We start from the raw sequence: 24429 nt of genomic DNA, 5'->3' as shown, positions 1-24429 counted from the left end.
TCTCTGGAACCAGTAAGTGATACCTTACTTGGAAAAGAATCTGTATATGTTTAACTAATTTAAGAGTTTTCAGAAGAGAAGGCAATGTGACCACAAAGGTAAGGAATAGATTATTCCCTATATTGTCCCCCAGAGAAAATCTGAATTTGCCGACTTCTATATTTTAGCCCAGTGATACTTATTTCAGACTTCTGGCCTCCAGAACCATAAGAAAATAAATTTCTGTTACATGAAGGCACCCAGTCTGGAGTGATTTGTTACATCAGCCATAGGAACTAATCCACTTACATACACACAAAAACATGTACACAGATATAGTAGTTTTACTGGTAACAACCAAAAACTGGGAACATCCCAGTATTTTGTCACTGGGTTATGGGTTAAACAAATTATGTACACACATACCATGGAATACAATTTAGTAATTTAAAAAACTGACTATATTAATCCATACAACAGGTTGGATAACTCTCAAAGAAAGTACATTGAGTGAAAAAAATCCTGTGTCAAAAGGTTACATGGCATATGATTCTATTTATGTAATTTTCTCAAAAATGACACAATTTTAGTTGCCAAGCGTTGGGGAAAGGGGCTGCAGGGGAGATGGTTATGATCATCGAAGAACAGCATGAGGAAACATGGCGGTGAGGGGAATATTCTATAACTTGGCTGTGGTGGTGGATACAGAAGGACAAGTAAAACTATGAAAATTTGGATAAAAACAAAGGATTGCATCAACATCAATGTCCTGGTTATGATATTTCGCAAGATACTACAATTATAGGAAACTGGATAAAAGAGCACATGGACTCTCTCTGTATTATTTCCTATAACTAAATATGAATTTACAATGATCTCAAAATAAAAAGTTAAAAGAACAAAAACACACAAAGCTATTTATTTAAAAGAACAAAAACACACATTGTTTTATAGGTCAGATGTCCACAATTTAACTAGGCTGTCTGCTCAGGGTATAACAAAACCGAAATCCAGGTAATCAGCCAGGTTGCACTCCTACCTGGAGACTAGAAAATCCACTTCCCAGTTTGTTCAGGTTGGGGCAGGATTCAGTTCCTTGAGGTTGTAGGACTCAAGTTCCCATTTTCTTCCCAGCTATGGGCCTCTGTTCCCTCTCAACACCCAGAGGCCCCTCCCAGGTCCTGGCCCCAGAGCCCTCTCCATTTCAGGGATAGCAGTGACACATCAGATTCTTCTTGTCCTGGGAGTCTCTCTCTGACTTCTGCTACCACTTGGAGAAAATGTTCTACTTTTAAAGGGCCTACCTGGATAATCTTAAAGTAACGGAGCATCAGTAACCAGAATTACATCTTCGAAATTCCTTTGTCAACATTAAGTAACATAATCACAGGACTGATATCGCACCATAATCACACTTCTGAGCATAAATGCAAGAAATCTCAGGGGGCCATCTTAGAATCTGGTCTACCACAGATCCGAACTCTGGTTTTACCTGTCTCTTTATTTCAATTAAGGACAACACCAGCACATGTAAGCATATAAAATCTTTTGATCTTTTTATCATAAATTCTGGTGGAAGTATTGCTCCATATATTATGTTTTCAGAATATATACAAATATTTCACAGTTGACATCTAAATTTCAATTGGGAATAGTACAAAGGAGGAATAAGAGCTAGACAATGAATAGCAAATCACAATAATGGACTTTACAGTGATACTGTAAGATAGGAATTCAGAGGCCACATTAAATAAATTTGCCACACACAGACTTCTGTACAGGACTGATGTGGAAAGAAGGCTATATTGGTTTGTTTGTTTGTTTTTAATGAAAACTGTTATCATTCAAATGCACATCCTCAAATATGGTTTTAAATTTCCTTTTCCTCTAAATGCTTTTTTAGGTATTTAAGTTATTTTATTTTGTTGTTATATTTTAGTACTTTAAGTATGAAAAGTTAATTTCACATACTAATAATCCTGCCTCACAGCTGTTAAAGGTTAGAGAATAATCCCATTTGTACTGAAGTTGTTAAGCTTATAGCTTAAAAAAAGGATTTGTTTGCAGCTCATCAAGCTCTAATGACCCAATATATCAAACATGAAAGTTCTGTGTTTCTCCACCAATCTTCCTGTGATGCAAAAAAAATGGCACAACCCATGGAGAAAAAAAGGAATTTCTTTAGGTGTGTAATTGATATGGACATTATTTTTTCATTATTAAGATAGAAACACTTTGGAATCATTGAACAAATGGAAAATTTAAATTAAAAACATCTATTCTTAGAAAAAGCAAAATATCTCACTCACTTGGAACAATTATTGTGTAGCATGCAGGAAAAGGCTTTGAAAATGTTACTTCTATTAGTACTCAAACAGAAAATCAACTTTTATTAAGAAGACGGGGAGTAAGGGGAAAATTCACCTGTGATTCATGGAATATCACATAAACATAAATAATGAGACAAGAAATATTTTGCAATAAAACATAGGGAAAATTACCTTTGCTACTTAACCAGAAATCTAAAACCAGTATCTTATGCTTTTGAAACCTACTGCCAGTCAGATGAACTGCTCTAGAAATGGAAACTATAAGAACTGTGTTTTTTTAGATCTCTGCCATGTTGCAAATCTATCTAAAAAGAAATAGGAAATCAGATTAACAAAATCATATATATTAATTAAAATATTATTATTTAAGTCATTATTATTACAGTATAATAAAAAGCAATTTTTTTAATTATTTGAGTTTTTCTGAATTTAATGCCTTAGGAATATCCCATTTATTACAGCACCTATGGCTTTTTGCCATCACATTTCCTCTTGGTTTCTCAAATGCAATTGTCCACACGCTAACAGCTACACTTTTGATATGCTACTTCTCCTCTTTCTTTTCTTCTCTCAATCTCCTTGTATTCCTTCTTCCATTGTCCTACCACTCTCCATACCATATCTATATCAGATGTGTTTATTGTGTATTTCACTTCCTCAGAAGATTATTAGGGTAGTTGATTTGCTCATTTAATCTACTAAATTATTTTGAGGCAAAATATTTCTATGGCAGAACAAGTCATTGGGAAATCAAGACAAGATGCCAGAACACATAGCAAAGGTACTTTTGGACTCTAACTACTGGATAAAGAAGTAAGATACATGGATGAAGGGCATCCCTCAGATGTGAACTTGAAAGATGTTGCTTAATTTTTCCTGTGCTATGTCCAACTCTATTTCCAATTAAAAAGAGGAAGATCTATAGATGGAAAAGGTAAGAAAATATATTGCTATTTACCCCCAAACATACACACAAACCTCTGATAAGGGGGAAATCTATCCATGTAATCGATGGTACATATTACTAGTTATAAAGGCAATGGATATGTATATAAATTCAACAATGACAATCTTGTTAGTCAAAGTTCTTTAACTTGATCTAAATAAATAATTGTTTGGAAAACACCTTTAAGAAGTTGTAAAATATGTGTACATATTTAAGGAAAATTATTTCATAAATATAAGTTTGAAATTCACTTAATATGTGTTTTATTACTGAGGATATGTTTACTTATTGAATATAAATTAATGAATGCTTGGGCCATAGTTTTTCCTGTTCATTTATGATAACACTTTCCCATTACCATTTTCTAGAATTATTAAAAATAAAAATATAATAGCATATCACTTATTTAGAAGTGTGTATATACCTTTTTCAAATGATATACATTGGATAAATTACATCATAACCTGATATTCTCATTTTGTGAAGCCAATATATTTTTCCAAAAATATTATAACTTTTTAAATTGAAACAGAATATACATACAGAATCACACACAAACCATGGGTGCAGAGTTTAACAAAATTTTCACAAAATGAATCCACCAAATAAGCAATAAAAAAATCATTACTACTACCTCCTAAATCCCCCTATGCCCTTCCAGAAATTATCCCTTTTCCCAAAAGTACACCATTGTACTTATTTTTGGTAATAAAGAATATTTTGTATATATTAAACTTCATGTGAATAGAATCACATACAAGTGATGTAGACTATTTTATGTCTTCTGCTTATATTAAGTCTGTGAGATTCATCTTTTTTACAGTATATATCAATCATTTTTTAATGTTACCTCACATTCCATTGTTTGACTGCAATAGTTTATTTATCCATTATCAATTTTACTAAAATTAACTTAGCTTGCTTCTATTTTTCCACTTCATGGCCATTATAAATAGTGCTGTTGTGAATATCATAACAGACTTCTTTTCATGCTCATTCCATTGAGTATATACCTATAATTGAGATTTTATGGCCATAGGTGGTATTGTGTTCAACTTTAGTAGATACTACCAATTAACTTTTCAAAATGGTTATACAAATTTACATTTCCACCAAAAGTGTTTAAGAATTATTCTTGTTTTACATCTTTGCTTATTACTGTCAGTACTTTTTATTTTGTCCTGAGTGATGTTTTAAACTTGAACTTATTAGATGCCTTGCATATTGCTACATATTAGAAAAATTCCTGCAAATAGTAAATAGCATTTGAATGTGTTTGCTATTAGTATTATACAACATTCACTGTTAGTCTTGTAATAATATATATATACATCACATTCAATATGTAAAAATTAGCTTTAAAAATGTCTTTAAATTCACCAAAACATCAAAATAATCTTTCCCTGCCCTTTAATTTTCTCCCTTATTCCATTTCAAGTTTGGGGGGGATAATGTTAAATCAATTAAAGTGTGCCTATAATCCTAGACCTACAAAGCCTGGTAAAGAGACATTAAAGGTATATAAGGTAAGACGCTGGTTCTCCATTAGTATAGAATCAATTGAAATATGAGATTAACTCCAAAAAGGGGGACTCAATGATGGGAGTAAGTAAGTGGTACCATATAGTCATGACACATCTTAAGGTAGGTATTTCCTCTATATTCTGTAAGGTTTTGATGCTCTATTTACAGATCTGGAGCCTTAGTATATGTCTATTCAAAGATAGTCATATTCTGAATTTACTCGTTCCTCTGAAGTTTCCACAAGAATAATTTAAACATTAAATTCACTTTCCTAATTACATTGAGAAAGATTTACTTCTCATGCTGAGACATGTAGAAAGCTGAACCTAAGTTTGATAATAGTTATTTGGTAAACATGCCTTTTGTTGTCTTTGAAGATATAGATATTAACATTGCTCCAATTTTCTTCAAAACCAATGCAAGTCCAGATAGCTACTATTTCTGGTGTAATTTATAATGAGTATTACTGCTCCTGTACTGAAGGATCAAGCTGTTACTGTGCAAAATGTGTGATAACTCAAAGAAGATGCCAGGTAATCTTAGTGGAGCCTCTCCATAACTGGGGAAGAAATGAGAGCTGTATCTCAAATCACAACTTTGAGGTCTGGAAGACCTCAACAGGGTCTATGTTTTGCCAGCCCCACTTGCCAGGAAACTGCTTTTTCTTCTTCTTCTCCCTTGCCTTTGGTTTCAAAAGAAATTCCCAAATGAAACTAGCTCCATATCTAATTTTGCCATTCTATGCAATCTGCATCTTTTTTGACTATATGATCTCTCTCTGTCTTCTACCTGCAGACAAGTGGTCCTTGCATTCTTAAAACTCATCCGTAATTTGATGGAATCTCTTACACCACCTTTTGGAAGTAATCATCACCATTTGTATAAACTCCGTATGAAGGCCTCCATTATATTACTTTTTGCCACATCTCAGATAGGCAGATGGGAAATATCTGCCTATCTTTATAGAGTTAACAAGAGCAGAGGACAGGTCAATCCCAGTTAGGTGTAAACTCTAATGGCTATAGCTTGCATTCTCACTCTGTTTGCTTCAGAGGGGCTCAAGAAAGCATGTGCATGCCTTCTCACCATAGCCTTCCTATCATGCTACAAAATGGCTGTGTTGGTAGATGCTGAGACAGGTCAGACCATTTTTCTTCTAGACACAGCTGTTCTCTGCCCATGAGCCTCGCTCAGAACAAAACTAGGACCTCAGAAAGGAGACACTTGTTTCTGTCTGTTTCTTTCCAAGTCCTGTCCATTTTCTACCTTGAATTCCTCATAGCACAGCAGAGGCACCTTGTTATTATCACTACTAGTACTATTACAATTAAAATAATGTATGTTCCTTGTAAAAAATATCAACAAGGAAGAAAATAATAAAGCAAAACTATAGTTTACTTTCTACTTGCCATTTCCAGTGTCAAAGGTCAGTTCCCCAAAGTAAATAATGTAAAAAGCTTCTTAAATATCTTCTAAGCAATTTCCATAATTTATTTTCTTTCTTTAAGACAACAGGATTGTATTTCACATATTTTTTTGCAGCTCACCTTTTTTTTTAATTGCAAAATATCCTGGCAGTTTCCTACCTCAGAAAATATAAATATATCTGAATTTGAATGGTTTCATCATCTGTTGGCTTGAGTTATTCTGCATTATAAAAATCTCACAAAAACTATTCTTATATATGTATGTTTGGGTATTTGTGTGTTTTGTTAGCTAAATTTATAGGAGTGAATTAATTGGATAAGGAACATGCATATTCTTTAACTTCCATAAATATTTATAAGTTTTTCCCAAGGGTTTACACAAATTTGCACTATTTTAAATAGTGAACTTGTTTTCTTAAATTTTCACAAATTTCACACATCATCCATCCATCGAGGAAGAAATAGTAATGCTTTTTAATTAATAGTTTCATAATTATACTGAGAATTTTTATGTTATTAAGCATTTGTTTTAGTTTTGCATGTATATAAACATACTGTCCTTTAATTTATTCTATCCATTTTTCTTCCTATTTGTCTGAATTTTTTCCTACAGGCTAAGAAATTAGACTATTATGTATCTGGAAAATACATTTTCAGTCATTAGCTTTTTAACATTATTTAGCTTATTTTTTTGCTTTGGTTTGTTACTATTATTATTTTGTTGCATAGAAGTGTTTTTTTATTTTGAAGATTTATAACAATGAAGATAATGAAATCAACAGAGCATAACTTATAGTCCCTGTATTATCTAAACCCAGGTAGGTGGGATCCTGGATTCACCCCTGGTTGCCTGTGTGTGGCTGAATTACTGTCAGCCTCTATATTCCAGAGCCTCTCTCCAGAACATCCTTGCTTCTGAGCCCACACCAAACAGACCTCAGGTCAGGAGAGGGGGTTAATTTTCCTCTCCAAGAAACTCCCCAATCTTGACTACTTCACCCACATGCTTAACAATGGAAGTATTTTGAGCTTTATTTTCTAATTTTCTCCTGTGCTTCCTCTATGCTGAGGTTAAAGCTAGTATGTGCACCCCTCCCCTCCAAAATTTTCATGCCTTTTCCATGATTTTAGTTTTGCCTTGAAAGCTCCCTCCAAACATTCTCATATTCACTGAAAAAAAATGTACATTCATCTTCCTTGAATTAGTTCAACTGTCACAACACTTATAAAACCTTTCTGGGAACATGCGATGTTAGGCATTCGTTCTTTCCACATCTTATTTCCAGTAGTTTTCCCCACAAAAACCTAACTAGCACCTCACTTGCAAGACATTCACAAACATGAGAGAAGCACGCACAAATGCAGAAAATGTTTTTGAGTGCCATCTATGCTGTAGTATAGATTTGCATTATTATTAATGAATAGTATTCTGCTGTGTGGTTAACAGACCACGTGTTTATTCATTCATCATTCATGAACATTTACATTATTTCTTGTTTATGGCCATTATGAATCCTACTGCTATGAGTATTAACATCTATACTTTTGTTTGGACACACATTTTCATTTTTCTTGGGTAGATTCTTAGAAGTGAAATTATTGAGTTGTATGGTTAAGTTTAGGTTTAACATTTTATGAAAAAGATACAGGATGAATAAGCAGAGCACAGAGGATTTTCAGGGCATTGAAACCATTATATGATGCAGTTATGAGAGACACATGCCATTACATTTATCTAAACCTATAAAATGCAGAACACCAAGAATGAATCCTAAGGCTCACTATGGTCTTTGGTCTTTGGTCTTCATGTCGACATATACTCATCAACTGTAACAAATGTACCATTCTGGTGGGAGATTTGATCATGGGGGAGGCTGTGAATGTTGAGGGGAGAGTGTATATGGGAAATCTCTGTACCTTCCTCCTCTCAGTTCAGCTGTGAACAAAAAACTACTTATGAAAGTAAAGTCTATTAAAAAATCAATATGCATATTATGTGCTCAATCCAGAGCTAGATGGGACCAGATGAGTCAGAGTGTATAACTCTTGGTTTCACTTAAAAACAGCCTGAAGGATAAAACCACATATTTTGATATCTGGTGATAATTTGAATTCTGTCTGCCAAAGATTTTTCACTTATTTGGTTACAGACTCAGATGAGGAAAAGTGCTACATACTGGGCCTTTTCAGATATCTCAACATATAGAGTGTATTATTTACACATTGCATTTTACACAATATTTCATATTTAGTGAAAAATTTAAAATGCCTATTTTCCACATGTCAGGCTTTCAATGTACACATTTTTAATTCAACCCCAAAATTCTATGACAAAGCTATAGAAGTTACTGCAATACATTCAAACAGATATGATAATGTTATAGTAGCTAGTTATTAACAAAAGATAATTATTAACAAAAGAGAAAGGATAAAACTGGCTAAGCCTGATTAAGTCGGGAAGCTACAGCTTCACAGATACCCCAGGGGACAGTCTGGTCCTCTGCCAAAGGGACACTAATCCCCAAACAGACAGGAAAATGGGCTTTCCTGTCTCCTTGGGGAACAACTGCCCCATTCACCTGGATTAACGCATTATCAAAGCAAGGCTAAACTGCAGGAAGGAAATTCCCCCTCTGAGGCATGCGCGCGGTAGAAGCCAAGATACGGGAGGTACTTTGCTAGGAGCCAAGACGGCTACCATAAAAGAGAGGAGAAAAACCTGGGGGAAAACTCAGGTGGAGTAAGGGAACAAAACCCTGAAGATCCAGGAAAAGGAATGGATCCGGGAGGCACCAGCATAGCCCTGGGAAAATACAGGAAAAGGAATGGATAGTTTGAAAGAAGCCTACTCTCCCCAAGCCCAGGGACATACAAAATTTAAATGAGGCCGGTCTCAGAAGCACGGGTGCACCCTCTCTCCCTTCAGCAGCCCTTGAAGCCAAAATGTAGCGCAAAACAGAGGCTGAACCGGAGCAGAGACTGTGCTGGACTGCTGGAGCCTCAGATGCAGGATTAACGGAATGGCAGTTCTGGGGCCTGACCCTCCTTCTGGGCTTGGTGGGGACAAGTGCGGGCCTGTAGCCCCAAAGGCTGGACTTCATCCTCAGCAAGATGGAGTTGAGACACCTGGTCGTAGAAGAGACATCCCTCATGGTGTACCTGGGCGCAGTCCTTTATTTTCACTCCAATAAACCTTGCCACTATACCTCAAATCCTGGTCTGCGTGTATCTCAGGAATGCATTTATCTCTGGAATGCATTTCCTGCACCACCGTGTAAGACCCCTATTTTCTCCAGCTGTTGCTAACCCATTTTATCATTGAAGTCCCTCCTAGAACATTCTCTTTACAAATCTGTACTAATTTATGCTCAAGGACCACTAAAAAGCTGGCATCTTGGGGTGCATTTACTGACATCCTGACCACTCCAAGTGCACGTCCCCCACACTGACTCTAATTTCTGTGCACATGTCAATTACAGCATTTATGGAAACACCCTGCTCTCATTTATGACATGCTCATCAGCTACTTGAGGCAGAAGTCACGGATATTTTCTATTTTTAATCACCTGAGCCTGGTACAATGATTAGGTCATAACAGATTTGAATAGAGAATACAATAAAGAATATCTGAAAAAGTGAATGGACATATGCTGTACCTTAAAAGCTGTAATAGAAACCCACGTGAGCAAATTCTACTCACTGAAACTGGCTGCAATTCCTACAGAATTATTTAGGTTGGAATCTGTTTATTCCATGGTACTATAAGCCACATCATGTTCAAGTGGCTTTACTTAAAATTTGTTAATATTTTCTGCCATAACAAAAACAAGCAAAATATCCATAACAATCACAAACCCCAAAACTTTTTAATTTTCTATTAGTAAAGTAGGGTACTTTACTAAGCCCTGATGGCTGACATTTCTTTATCCCAATGGAGCATTGCTATAATTTCCAAGATAGAATGTGTATTAAGATAAAAATGAAAATATAAAATAACCTGTACCAAGTAACATGCATGTTAGGAAAGTTTATACAGTAAACATTACATTATTTTATTCCTTTAACATTTTTACAGTGTTCTGGTATGGTCAATATCTATTTAAATAAGCAATTTCAAATCTCCAGCCCATGAGTAAAATTTGCTAAATAATTATTGGCTTTGCAATACAATTCCTATCAGGCAAGACTCATTTCCTTCATCTTCAACATACCAGGGAAGTTGAATCTGACCCATTTCATACAATATTAAAGTGACCATTCATATTTAGCATTAATGCCAAAGTTATATTTAACCAAGGAGGTACTAAAATTCAATATTTAATAAAAGTAGTTATTATGAACATTGTACATTGTGATTCCTTAATTTTTATTAATTATATTTATGTTATATGGAATTATAAAACACAATGTGCCTGACCATGACTTCCTTTATAATTAATGAAATTATATACTTAAACATCTCATTTGTGGTAGTAATTACTTTATGTTTGGTGTATTAAATTTTGGTGCTGTGATTATTTTTGTGAGCATTTGAGACAAATTGCATTACCCACTACCAGTCAAATGTTGATTAAATCTACAAGGATTTGAAATGCACTGTAACACTTAAATTGTATTGCAAACTGGAGAATTTATGTACATGTGCCATGTATGAATATGAATTTCTTTCTATTTAGGTTGCTAATTTAGAAATCAAACTCATAATGCTACCATAGACAGTCCAAGCACAGGCCCAGCACCGGCAGGTGGGCTGAGGGCTGCAGCTTCTCCTGGTGGCAGGTTCTGCAGGACCCCTCTCCCCACTGATCCTGACATCTTAGACTGTCAGAGAGCCTTGGGGAGTCTTCCCCATTGGCCAAGATGGGAAGTTCTTATACTAGCTTATTTCACTTAGCATGACGCCCTCAGGGTTTCATTACAAATGACCAACCCGTATGTGAAAAGATATTTAACATCACTAATCATCAGAGAAACACAAATCAAAAGGACAGTGATATACTACTTCACACCTTTTAGGATTATCATTTTTTAAAAATGAACAATTAGGGAAAAAGAAGTGAAGAAAACTAGAAACCGTTGTATACTGTTAGCAGAACTGTAAGATGGTGCGATGTTTATCCAACAGAAGGGAAATCAGAATCTTGAAGTGGTATCTGCACCCCTGTGTTGAATGAAGCATATTCACCATAGCCATGATGTGCGAGCAACCTAAATGTTCACTGACGGAGGAACAGAGAAAGAAAATGTGATGTACACATACAATCACAGTTCTACCTAAAACAATCCTGCCCTGGCCAGACGGCTCAGTTGTTTGGAGCATTGCCCCATACACCAAAAGGTAGCGGGTTGTCTCTCTCTCTCTTTGCACCCCCTCCTTTAAAATCAATAAAACACATGATTTTAAAAAATCCCATCTGACTTTTAAAAAATCATCATCATTGAGGTATAACTGACACACACAAAAAATACATATTTAAAGTATACAATTCCATGAGTTGTGCCTTACGTATATAACCTTGAAACCATCACTCTCATCAAAAAATGAACTAAAAGTTCCATATGATCTCACCTGTAAGTGGAGCCTAATCAAGAAAACAAACAAATGAGCAAAATAGAACCAGAGACACTGAAATAAAGAACAAACTAACAGTGATGGGGGGGAGGGTGGACAGGTAACAAGGGAAAAGAGGAAGGAGCAAACAAAAGAATATGAATAGAGGACTCATGGGCACTGACAATGGAGGGGGATTGAATGTCAGAGTGGGGGGAATGGGGTAAGAGTGAGCAATGGGGCAAAAGGTAGGACAACTCTAACCGAACAATAACAAATTTAAAAAGTTTTCTCAAGTATATTTTAAAAAAGAAAATCCATTAATAACTGGCATCTCCTATAGCTATTGGGAATACTTTTATATTTATAACACATGAATGATAAATAAACATAAACATTTTTAACTAAATAAGGTGTTTTACTTTATTTATCAAGAAGAAGCATTTCAGCTTTTTAAAATAAATGTGACAACATTCCCACCTTCCCTTGGTACAATATATTTGGACTTTTATTTTCAGAACTTGAGCTAAACTGGTGATAGTGTCCTCTGAATTAGTGGTTAAACTTTAGAGGATGCTGGAATCACACAGAAGGTTTGCTAAAACCCAGGTCACTGGCATCGAACCTCAGAGTTTCTGATTCAGTAAGTCTTGGGTAGAAGTTAATACTTTTAATTCTTAACAAGTTACCAGGTGATATTTGCGGGTTGGTCTCTCATTTTAAAACTCAGCTGATGTTGAGGTCACTGAGGCCAGAATGTCTCCTGAGAGCACACCTTCCACATTTTGTGGGTACAGAGGACAGTTACCTAGCTGCAGAGGCTGAGAATTTCTGAACACTAGGGAAAGAACACCCTTCAAATTTGCCTAACGCTTTCAATTCCGAAGTTTCTATTTCTTCACAAACCAGCTAGCTTTTTCTTGTTTCTCTCCAGTCCAGGCATTTAGTGTTCCGTTTTCTCTAGTCTGGTAAGCCTGCACGACAGCTGTATTTATTTTCCATCCTTGAGTTGCCAACTCCTTCTCTCTCCTCTGTTATTGTCTCCTTTCCTGTTTTCTTCTTGCTGTAGTCTTAAACTTTGTTTATAGCTTTAATTTCATTTTAGTGTTTTGTGAAATGTAGATATTAATCCACTTTTTCCAGCTGGATGTTCTCCCCCACGTACCCTCACCAATATATAATTCTTATTTTAGTTGCTTTCATGAAACCTGGAAGACATTTCTGAAACAGAATCATTTAAGATATTTTATAAACAGAAATAACTTTTGTGACAAGTCCCGAAGACTCACTAGTGTCTTACATTAAAAAATGTTACTTTACCCCTTCCAAAATTAATTACATATACTGTAAAATGCTTTTCATTAAGTAAAGACTAAAAAGGAAAGCTAAAATGAAGCTAATTTTGTTATTGTGTGAGGTAGCATTTCTTTCTAGTTCATGATACCATTACAACTTAATTTAATTAAAGTTCAGAAATATTTATCCAAGGTCTTTGAGATGTCATTGTCTTTCTCCCTTGTCCAGTTCTTTTTATCTGAACTCTGGGCATAAAACCTGAGTGGGTTACTGTCTTTACAGAAACTATAATCCATTGGAGGCCACGCATGTGCAGGCAAGTCCATGCAGGGTGACGCAAGCTGTGGTAGAAGAATGCCACATTCTTCAGAAGAGGATGGCTTCCCTCACTGGAGCAACAACACCTACATGAGACTCCGAGGCTTTCGGTGAGCAAAGGAAAAGCATTCGTCTTTTGCCACCACAGTTGATAAATCTCCCTGACAGCCTAAGTGTCACCCTAGGAGCACTAGACTTTTGAGTTAAGTACCTGTGTTTAAAGCCTGTTACCAGCTTTATGCCTAGGTTAAACCACTAGCCATTTTTAGCCTTAGTTTTGTATTTAACTTTATATTTTCAACTTCAGTTTTTTTTCAACATTATGTTTAGGATTATTCAGCGATCGTAATAAACAATATGCATGGGAAAAAATGAATACACTAAAGGGTACTCAGCCCAACACTGAGGATTCGGGAGGAGCATAACAAAAAAAGAAACTTCTCAATTGAGACCCAAGATTTACTACCTATAGAGCTTTGTTTCTCATTTCTTCAATGTTTCTGCCATATTTGCCTTCTGTATTTCTACTGCTTTAAGCCAGGCTAAAATTCTAAGTTCTAAACACCAATTCAGACTTGGTTCCACCAGGAATACACAATCTTATCTAGTGATATTTATTTTCTTTGCCTCTAGAGTTCCTGAATTCTAGTGCTTTATGGAGCAAATTTCTGTATCATTATATAAGTTGTGTCATAATTTTAGGCACTAGACACACATGAGTACAACTGTATGTGGAGAATCTGATTGGCTCTACTCCTTCTAGCAGTGAATTCTCAAGGCACTGCTTTTTCTCTGTATAAAAAAGTGAAATAATTTTTATCCATTTCATAATTATTGTGTGCAGTGAAATGTTGGCTGTAAATTGATAAGCACTCTTCCTGACATAGTAAGTGCTTAATGTTTAACGCTGTTGGCATTATCAGCATATCAATTACATAAGAACAAAAAGAGTCCAGTTTTTCACATTATGCTGTTTGTATTCCAAGGCATCCCATCACAACTGGCATAAATAGGTGGGCACAAGCCATCCACGTGGACAAAATAAACACAATATGCACAGTTCATGTATATCTAAGGTTAGTGCCCCCATTTGCATGTCATAATCTCTGCTATTGAATTACAATAGTAAAATAGTAGTTTACAATTAATGTCTATACTCTTTTTGAATCATTTGTTACCTACCATTATCTGATTCCTAGAGATCACATTATTTTTCATTTATTTAGTAATTGGCTATTTGATTTTTGATTCTTCTATAACCATTATATGGTCATTCTTAGGTCTCAGGGAATATAATTTAGTTTCCCATTATAGATAAATAAAATATTTTCCTTATCACTCTGTCTGGAAAGATAAAACATAAAAGGATATTGAAATATCGAATCATTTGTATTAACACACTGAAGGGGGGTATAATTTTTATTAACAGCTTTTCACTGCTTTGTCCATCACCGTGTTTTACCAAAACATTAAACAAAATATTCAGTTGTACAGAAGAGAATACAAGTGTGTATGTTTGTGTAAATGTGTATGTGTGCATTCGTGTGTAGCATTTCCTTCCTCAAAACAGCAATTATAAGGAAAACATAGCTTGTTTTATTATTTTTGCTTGTCTTAAATAGCAAGTTTTAAAATGAAGTGAATTATGCACTTAATATTATCTCTTTTCAGAAAAACAATTTATAATTAAAAATGAATGTATACACTATTCCAATATGAATCAAGGAAAGTGAAGATATTTTTAATCCCTGGAATGAAAATATGTGTATATTAAAGTTCATGAGAGCTAGTTAAATTGTTTACTAATGTAATTATGTGTTTACCAATTTTTGAAACTGATATCACATGTTAAATGATATAGTTTATCCCTGGCTAGTGTGGCTCAGTGGACTGAGTCCTGGCCTGCAAACCAAAAGGTTGCCAGTTCTATTCCCAGTCTGGGCACATACCTGGGTTGCAGGTGGGTCCCCAGTTGGGGGTGTGCCAGAGGCAACCAATCAATGTATCTCCTTCACGTTGATGTTTCTTTTCCTCTTTCTCCCTTTTCCCTCCCTTCTCCTCTCTCTAAAGATAAATAAATAACATCTAGAAAAAGAAATAGAAAAAATAAGGTGAAGATACTTTTAATCCCTGGAAAGAAAATGTGTATATATTAATGTTCATGAGAGTTAGTTAAATTGTTTACTAATTATGTGTTTACCAATTTTTGAAACTGATATCACATGTTAAATTATATAGTTTATATAGAACGCTTGATGAGTTTCTGTATTTTTAATGCATACAAATATAAAAAGAGCATAAAACCATATGCAAATACATAGGGAAATCCAGCTACCTATTACACATCTATTTGTCAGAGTCTATTTAGATGCATAGTATACAAAGATGAGTTTTAAAAAATACCTTGAGCTTAAGACATTCATGTTCTTAATAGCTACATATATTTTATCCTTTTTGGATGATCTGATTCACCTCTTCATCTCCAACAGGGTGAAGTTTCAAGTGTAAAATGAGAGAAAGTGGTTCAATGACCTTTAAAGAAAGTACTTGGGCTCCAATAACTTACAAGTCTATTATTCTTAATTTTTCTTCCAACTCTGCCAAAGCTTCTCTTTTGTAAGTTCAGAATGCTACATAGAAAATGCAATGAGAAATGCACTCTAGAAACTCTCTAGTGGATTGTCGTGGAATTCTTAGCCATATGGTACAAAGTTATGAGCTAAAAAGCCTGTCCTCTAGTAATGCAATATCAAATAGATTTATCAGTACCTCTACTTTTTGCCTTCTTGCAAAAGCAATTTTGTTCTCTGTACTTAAAAGAAATTGTTCCTACTAAATTGTTCCAAAGTCCAGGCAATAAACTGATTCTTGGTACTTCAATTATAATCATTAGTCATCTTTTAAAATAATGTCATCAGCACAAAGGAACGCTTTTACAAGTGACCCAACTACATAGGGGAATTCAAAAGCAAATGGGAACACTGTCAAAAATAAAAACACTACATCCAGTATATATCATTTTGCCTCTCTTCAAGTTGCTCTCTCATCACTTCTCGGCCTTTTGGCTAAGATCAAGTATAATATCTGCAAGTTTCTCCTAATCTACTGTTTTCTCCTAAAGGAACAGATGGACACACAAAAAGAAATTAAGTTCTAATTTTGACTTTGATATCCTTTTCTTCCCAAAGCTCTCACCGTGTCTGCCACCTATGCCAGTAGTGGCCTCCCTCATAGACATAGCACAAAGATCAAAATGTTCTGTTTTTGAAAGTGACTCTTTTATTATCTTCTTACACAGGGAGAAATTGGCCTTGTTTCTGGATATGCCATATCTGCATACTTTGTGAGAAAGAATGCTGTTTGGGGAAAAGAAAGGGTACTTAGAGTATTACTTACTAATTTATGCCTGAGAATTCCCTGAAATACTTGAAAGAATTTATCTTCATCCCTTTTGAGAAAGGATAAAACACAAACTTTAAAAAATTGTTTTCCACACATAAACTACTACCCAAAGCCCCCAAAGTGTTAACACATGTTTATAAGCAATAAAATGGAAAAGTTCCCCAGTACAAGGAAGCAGTCCAGTCTCTAGACTCTGAGTGATGATTTATTAAGAGATTTCCTATAGATAAAATAATTAAGAAGCCTTGGTTATTAAATGAGGATGACAATTATTTATCAGGCTAAAATGAAAGGATAAGGTGAACTTTCAATGTTCAGATTAGAGTATAGACTACCATTCAATGAAGATTGCACAACAAAATATCCACTGTTTCCCAGATTTGTCAAAGATTTAGGTAACATTAAGTTGATCTTATGATGCCAACTGTAAAAATATCTTACTTTTGGTTGTGATATTTTGATTACCCCTTGAATTGAATATTTAATTACACATTTATTTTATTATAGGCTCAATAAAGACTTATTTGGTGCCTAATTTCTATTTTCTCACTGTGATCAGCCACCACCTTTCTCATTTTGTTTCTTTGCTGCTTAAAACCCATGCCATCAGGTTATATTTTAAATGTTCTGGTTGATCTCTACATGAAAATCTTGGTTTCTAAAACAGCTTTGAGTTCTTCTATAAAGGTAGGTGCTGTATCTTCAACCTCTTTTAAATAATTCTTATTGCTACTTATAGCAGGGTTATCAAACTCATTTTCACCAGGGGCCACATCAGCCTCGAGGTTGCCTTCAAAGGGCCAAATGTAATTTTAGAACTGTATAAATGTAACTACTCCTTAACAATTAAGCAAAAGCTGGTGCTAGAAACTAGAAACAAGGTGCCAGGTCAGATAAAACAAGGTGGAGAGCTGGATTTATCCCTTGGGCCTTGTGTTTGCTACCTCTGGTTTATAGGAATAGATTGTATATTGCTTCTTATTATCCTATCTCCTCTTTTTCCTTATGAAAATAAATAGCTTACTTTTAGCTGAGTAAAATAATATATTCTCAAGTATCACTCATACTTAGTTGAAATGATGTGATTATGCACCAGGCTATAAGATATATAGAAAAATATAATGTGTCACTACCAAAAAAGTGCCCCTAAAAATAAGAAGTGTCAACAGATTTCTTCTTTTGTTAATGGCAGTATAGTTGACATAACATTAACATCCTGTCAGTAACCAGTACAGTAGCCAGTATAAATTCTAAGTATGCAGTTGATTCTTGATATTCTTAGTACTGATAATTTATAAAGTCACTATGAACACCATGTTAATTAATATCCTCCAGGAAAGGAGTAAATATATACACACACACTCATTCCTATGTGTGTGTGTGTTTGAGTACATGTGCTCGTGTGTGTAAATATATACATACAGATCTAACAATCTTGAATCCTAAAATAAACTCATACCGGTAGACTCTGTTAAATATATACAACAGAGACTAAGGTTTAGAAGATTTAAGTGACTTTCCTGAGACAGCCCTACTAACAAATAGGTGCCAGATTTGATATTCAAGCCTCATCCAGCTGGCCCCAAAGTCCAAAGGGATAGACATTTACAGCAGAAATTACCCTGGAGAACATGTGCATTCATCCTCAGACAGCAGCAGTCTTACTCATTTTAAGGAGCTAGAGGTCAGAATTGGTGATTACTGGAACAACTGGAAAATAAAAAGGATCCCCAAAATAGAAAACCATGGGAGGAGAGCCTCGATATTTACATAGAAATTCCTTTCAAATCCTTTGGCAGAATTCTTAGTGCATCGGAAACAAACACTTGGAAGTCTGAAAAGTTTAAACAGAGATTTAAGAAACTTCTGAGTAAGATCAATTAAAACTGAGGGAAAAATGTCCAGCAGATCATGCCACCAATGACAATCGACATGGAAAAGGGAAATAATATCAGATGGAAACTTATATCTAGAAGAAGGAATCATGAAATGTTAAATATTTGAATAAGTATTAATGACTACTTTGGTTTCTTTTCTTAAATATCATAAAGAAAATCAATTGTTTCAAGAAAAAATTATAATTATGTGTTTGCAGGCCTATCACATATATTTAAGTAAAATGTATGACAATGATAGCAAAGGAAATGAAACAGTATAATGGGATTATGAAACAAATAGAAAACAAATAGCAAAATGGTAGACATACACCAGGCCTATCAATAATTATATTAACTTTTTTCAGTTTTTCTTTATTATTTTTAAAATTCTTTTAATTTTTAGTTTCCTTATTTTTTATTTTTTACTTATTTATTGAATTTATTGGGGTGCCATTTGTTCATAAAATTATATAGGTTTAAGGTGTACAATTCTATAATACTCATATACAATCAGTATATTGTATTGTGGGTTTGCCACCTCAAGTCCAGTCTCCTTCTGTTGATAAATCACCATGTATCCTCACACACCCTCTTCTAATTCCCCACCCCTTTTCACTCTGAATCACCGTATGGTGTTGTCTGCATCTATGAGTTGTTCTGTTCTGTTTCATTTTGTTTTTTGCTTAATCCCTTCATCTTTGTTATTCAGTCCCTCAACCTGCCTCCCCTCTGACAGCTGTCAATCTGTTTTCAATGTCATAGAAAGTCCAACTAAAAAGCAGGATTGACAGACAATCAAAAACTTGAGATTCAACTATTTCAATGTATTGTTTACAAGAAAAACACTTTGAACACAAAGACACAGACAGATAAATTGAGAGAAAACTAAATAGAGTATAGAAAGAAAAGACATTCTAAACAAAGTATTAACAGAAGAAAAGTTGGACTGTATTAATATCAGTAAGTTCCAAGAAAAAGGACATTAAAAGAGACAAAAGGTCACTTCAAATTGAAATCAAGCAGCAAATCATCAGTCAGATGGACTGATCCTTAATGAACACACTTTGAATACCACAGTGAAAATTCATAGAACTAAAGGAAAAAATAACAAGTCTATAGTCATGGTGGATAATTTAGCAATTCATTCCTGGGAGTTGAAGCAATTAGGCAAAAATAAGTACTAATAGAAACTATTTTTAATCTTTTTTTTAAAGATTTTATTTATTTATTTTTAGGGAGGGAAGGGTGGGAGGGGGAGAGAGAGAGAGAGAGAGAGAGAGAGAGAGAGAGAGAGAAACATCAATGTGCGGTTGCTGGGGGTTATGGCCTGCAACCCAGGAATGTACCCTGGCTGGGAATCGAACCTGGGACACTTTGGTTCCCAGCCCGCGCTCAACCCACTGAGCTACACCAACCAGGGCGAAATTATTTTAATAGCAGCATCAACCCAATTGACCAGCTGATATTTATAGGACACTAAATCTACAATCATTGAATGCACATTCCTTTCAGTGGAGCCATGTGTGTGATAAGCAATAATCCATGCAAGGCATAAAGGAAGTCTCAGTAAAATTCAAAAAACACAGTCTTATCTCTGAGCACTTGGAGTTAAATTACAAATCAAACTGGCAATATATCCAAAGACAAACAACTACTTGGCAAGTGAGCAGCACTTGAAAATACCACAAGACAAAAATGAGAGGTAAAGATGTGGAACTAACTTGAATTTAAAAAAAATAGATAATGAAAACACAACACATCAAAATACATGGGTTGTAGCTGACACAATGTATAGAGGGGAATTCATTGTATTAAGTGCTTGTAACAGAGAAAAAGAAAAAAGTCATAACAACCTAAGCTTTTTTCATTATGTGCCTAGTTAAAGAAGAACAAATCAAACCAAGGTATCAGACAGCAAATAATAAATATGAGAATAAATCAATGAGTTATAATATAAACATAGAAAAATAAACAAATAAATATTGGTTCTATGAAATATTAACAATATTAATGAACTACTACAAATAATAGTCATGAAAATAAAAAGAAATAATATAAATTAATATCAGAAATGGTAGAAGTCACTACATTTTCTAACAACATTAAAGGAATAAAGAGATTATTGTGAACATGTTTATAAGCAACTTAGAACAAATTGGCAAAGTTCTTTAAAAACCTTACTAAAATTGACAAATAAAATAGAAAATGTGAATAACTTTATATCTGTTAATAAAAGATATGAGCAGGCACTTCAAAAGTTCAAATGAACAACTGGAACATGAAAATAAGCTCAGCAATATCAATCATCAAGTAAATGTTAATTAAAACCATGATATGTCACCACAAACCACTAGAACAGACAGAATTAGGAAGACAGACCATGTCTCAGTGATATGGAACTTCCAGAACCCTCATGCCTTGTAGGTGAAAATGTAAAACCATACAATTTCTTTGGAAATAATTCCTCATATTTTTATGAAGTTTTACGGACCCTTACCAATTCATTCTACTTTTAGACATTTATACAAGGGAAATAAAAAGATGTGCCCACATAAGAACTTCTATAAGAATTTATTGCCCTGGCTTGGTGTGGCTCAGTGGATTGAGTGTCGGCCTGTGAACCAAAGCGTTGCCAGTTAGATTCCCAGTCAGGGCACATGCCTGGGTCACGGATTAGGTAGGTCCCCTGGGATGGGGGCGTTTGAGAGGCAACCACACATTGATGTTTCTCTCCCTCTCTTTCTCCATCCCTATCCCTCTCTCTAAAAATAAATAAATAAAATCTTTAAAAATAATGTTCATAGGTGTTTTAATTAAAATAGTTGCAAGTTATAAGGAACTCACCCAAATTTTCATCCACAAGTTAATTAATAAACTATGTTCATGTAATAGAATAATATTCACAAATTAAAAAGAACAAATAATTTATGCTGATACAACTTTATGAATGAGGAGTATGCACTGATCCCAATCTGGCAGAGCTAATCTCTGTGACAGGGAGCAGGTCAGTGGGTGCCTGGGGAGTAGCTCTGGGGCACTGACTGCAAAGGAGCAGGAGGGCATATTCTGAGATGATGAAAATGTCTCACATCTTATTTTGGTGGTAGTTTCATGTCTGTGTATAATTGTCAAACTCATCAAACCACATACTTATAATCATTGCTTTTTATTTTATGACAACTGTTCCTCAAAACAGTTGAATAAAAACATTTCAAAAACCACAAATAATACTTTAAATGCAACTTTTAAAAAGACTGGCAATCAGGATGAATGCTAATATTTTTCTCTTGTGCCCTGTCCCCAGCCACTGAGAGATTGGAGAGATAAAATATCTCACTGGCTAAAGATGGGGACTGGAAATCTGAAGACCACATATTATAAATTTTTAAAAATAAGAAAAATAAGTCCATGTGAACAATCAAGAAACTAATTTAAGTCTCTCCAACCCTAGGTTTGCCAAGTGATGGCTACAGACTCACCATGTAGTAAGTGCTTATTTTAAATACTAAGCAGAACCTCATACCAAGCTAGATGAGATAACAGTACTAAATGATAAATAAATCTCATAGATCCTTGTAGTCCCCATGATGCACTCTTCACAACATAAATACCTGACATACATGTACACAACTCATGAGTGCTACGGAGACCCTAGTTTTTAATACAATTGGCCCATGTCAAGCACATTCATCTTTACATTAGAAATAAAATCCAAGTATGACAACCCATAACATGCTTGTTCAGTGATTTTCAAAGTTTAGCTGTTCCAAATTATAAAATATGCATGAATGAGTGAAACTCCCAGTGAGAAACAAAGTTATTACCCTGATAATAAATTATAATCCACTGAAAATTTATATCGATGTAATACTCTCATAATAAAGATGCAGATAGGATGACAATTGAAACCTTCTAATGATTTTTAAAGACATGTATCAAAAAATGTTTATCAGTATCATCAAAATTTCAAGATGAAGAAAAAGTACTGGAAGAAGGAAAGAGCTATGAAAGAAGAAACTGGGGGGAGACTGAGATGAAGACCAAGAGGTAGAGGAGGGAAGGAATGGGAATGGGTAGAGGAGACAAGTGGGAATGAAGAGGAGAGGGAAGAAGAAAGGAGGGGGCAAAGAAAAGAACAGAGCAGAGGAAAGAGAGCACAGTGGAAGAAGAAAAAGATTGTTGTTATAATGTTACTCTTTTAAAGTATTATTATGGTGTTTATCAAGTGTTAGGTAAACGCTTCACCAAAGCTCTCAAATAAAACTAAACAAAAACAAAACCTTGCATTAGTTTCCAAGGATTATCCCCCATTGAACTAGTTGTCTTTTATGAATGTGATGCCATATATATATATAATCTCACACATTCCAAGTTTTTAAGTCACGTGTATTGAAAAGACCAGTCATTGATTTTCATAGCATAGAAGAACATTTACTATAGGCAATGTAAATATTATTATTTCCCCATATAAAACAAAATAGTACATGTAATTATTCATAAACTGCATATTACCTATTAAAGTTATTAGGTAGGTAATTATGATTGCAAGTTTGCTTAGGCTGAATCAGCCAAACTTTACCCCCATCCCTGGCTTTTCTCCTGTGGTTCTCCTATCTTTATAACAGCAGATGGTCAGGTGTCCTTTTAAGAGGAACTGTGGCTCAAGGAAGTTGCAACCAGCTCAGTATCTCTGGTATTTAATCATTGACATCCAGAATCTTATCCTAGGTGTCATGACTCCAGACCATATTAGTTATATGTCTTGAACGAATGTTATCTAATAAAAACAAATTTATTTGAAACTTCACTTTTATTAATATATCTAGTGGTAGAAAATACAGGTATAGAGACACTTGTAGATTAGTGACTTTCTATGGTAGAATTTAGAATAGTGTAGGAAATGGAGAAGCCAAAGAACTTATATATAATGACCCATGGACATGAACTAAGGAAGGAAATGCAGTTGGGAGGGGGTGTGCAGGGTGGAGGGGAATATAGGAGGGAAATGGGAAAACTATCATAGCATAATCAATAAAATATATTTTAAAAAATCAAAACAAAACTGATTCATTTTTTAAAATATCTTTTCAATTTTAACAATACCTTTCTCTGAATTTGATCATAACTCATTGGTATGCTGTAAAACTGTCGGATAATTTCAGAAATGGTGGGCATGAATTGTGGGAGGTAATGGCAATTCAGAAAAATGTTTTCTGTGTGAATTGCAATTATGTAATTCTTACCTCAGCTCTGTTCTGTAGCTCTGTCATTCATCTTGCTTTGTGCTGCCCACAAGTTCATTGCCTAGAGGAATAAAAATAAACAAATGCAGTGTCTTTGGTTAATGTCTCTGAAGCAATTTTTTGGTGACTCAAACTGAGAACATCTTTCCTGTTTAATGCTTAATAAAAACCACAGGTAATGTATACCTCAATTGCTTTAATAAATACAGTTATATTGTTTTCAAGGATACCATTACTTCACCCATTTTGAGGAACCCATATTCAAACACTGTCTCAACTAGCTCACTTTTATCCCTCTTAGGTATACACGCCCCATCGTGTACTTGGAGGACAGAGGGGAGGCTAGTGACCACATGTTTATACTTTGATATGTATGCAACTAAATTAGCTTTACCCAGGGGAGTCCTATCTCTTATTATTTTCTCAGTAGTCCAGGGATCTAGATGATTATTCACCAGAGATTGGTCTTAACAGTAAGAATGCTACATGGACAGACATCTATACAATCTTAGGATTTCTGGAAATTACCTAAAGCC

The 24429-nt window shown here is 34.7% G+C and overlaps 1 long non-coding RNA gene and 1 pseudogene across 3 annotated transcripts in view; one reads left to right on the top strand and one right to left on the bottom strand.

Moving 5' to 3' along the window:
• Positions 1–24429, bottom strand: part of LOC118500841 — a 327925-nt gene that overhangs the window by 223182 nt on the left and 80314 nt on the right. For 2 of the 3 annotated variants that reach the window (XR_004903427.1, XR_004903426.1), the window contains exon 3: positions 23894–23954. This is a non-coding gene — a long non-coding RNA (uncharacterized LOC118500841). Of the gene's footprint in view, positions 1–23838; positions 23955–24429 lie in introns of those variants that run through there. The other variant, XR_004903425.1, reaches the window with a different exon arrangement.
• Positions 16417–16548, top strand: LOC114498161 (annotated as a pseudogene).

Source organism: Phyllostomus discolor, chromosome 5 (assembly GCF_004126475.2).
Source record: "Phyllostomus discolor isolate MPI-MPIP mPhyDis1 chromosome 5, mPhyDis1.pri.v3, whole genome shotgun sequence".
In the NCBI taxonomy this organism is placed as follows: Eukaryota; Metazoa; Chordata; class Mammalia; order Chiroptera; family Phyllostomidae; genus Phyllostomus; species Phyllostomus discolor.
The sequence above is the reverse complement of the archived record's forward strand: the minus strand, read 5'-3'. Positions and strand labels throughout refer to the sequence as shown.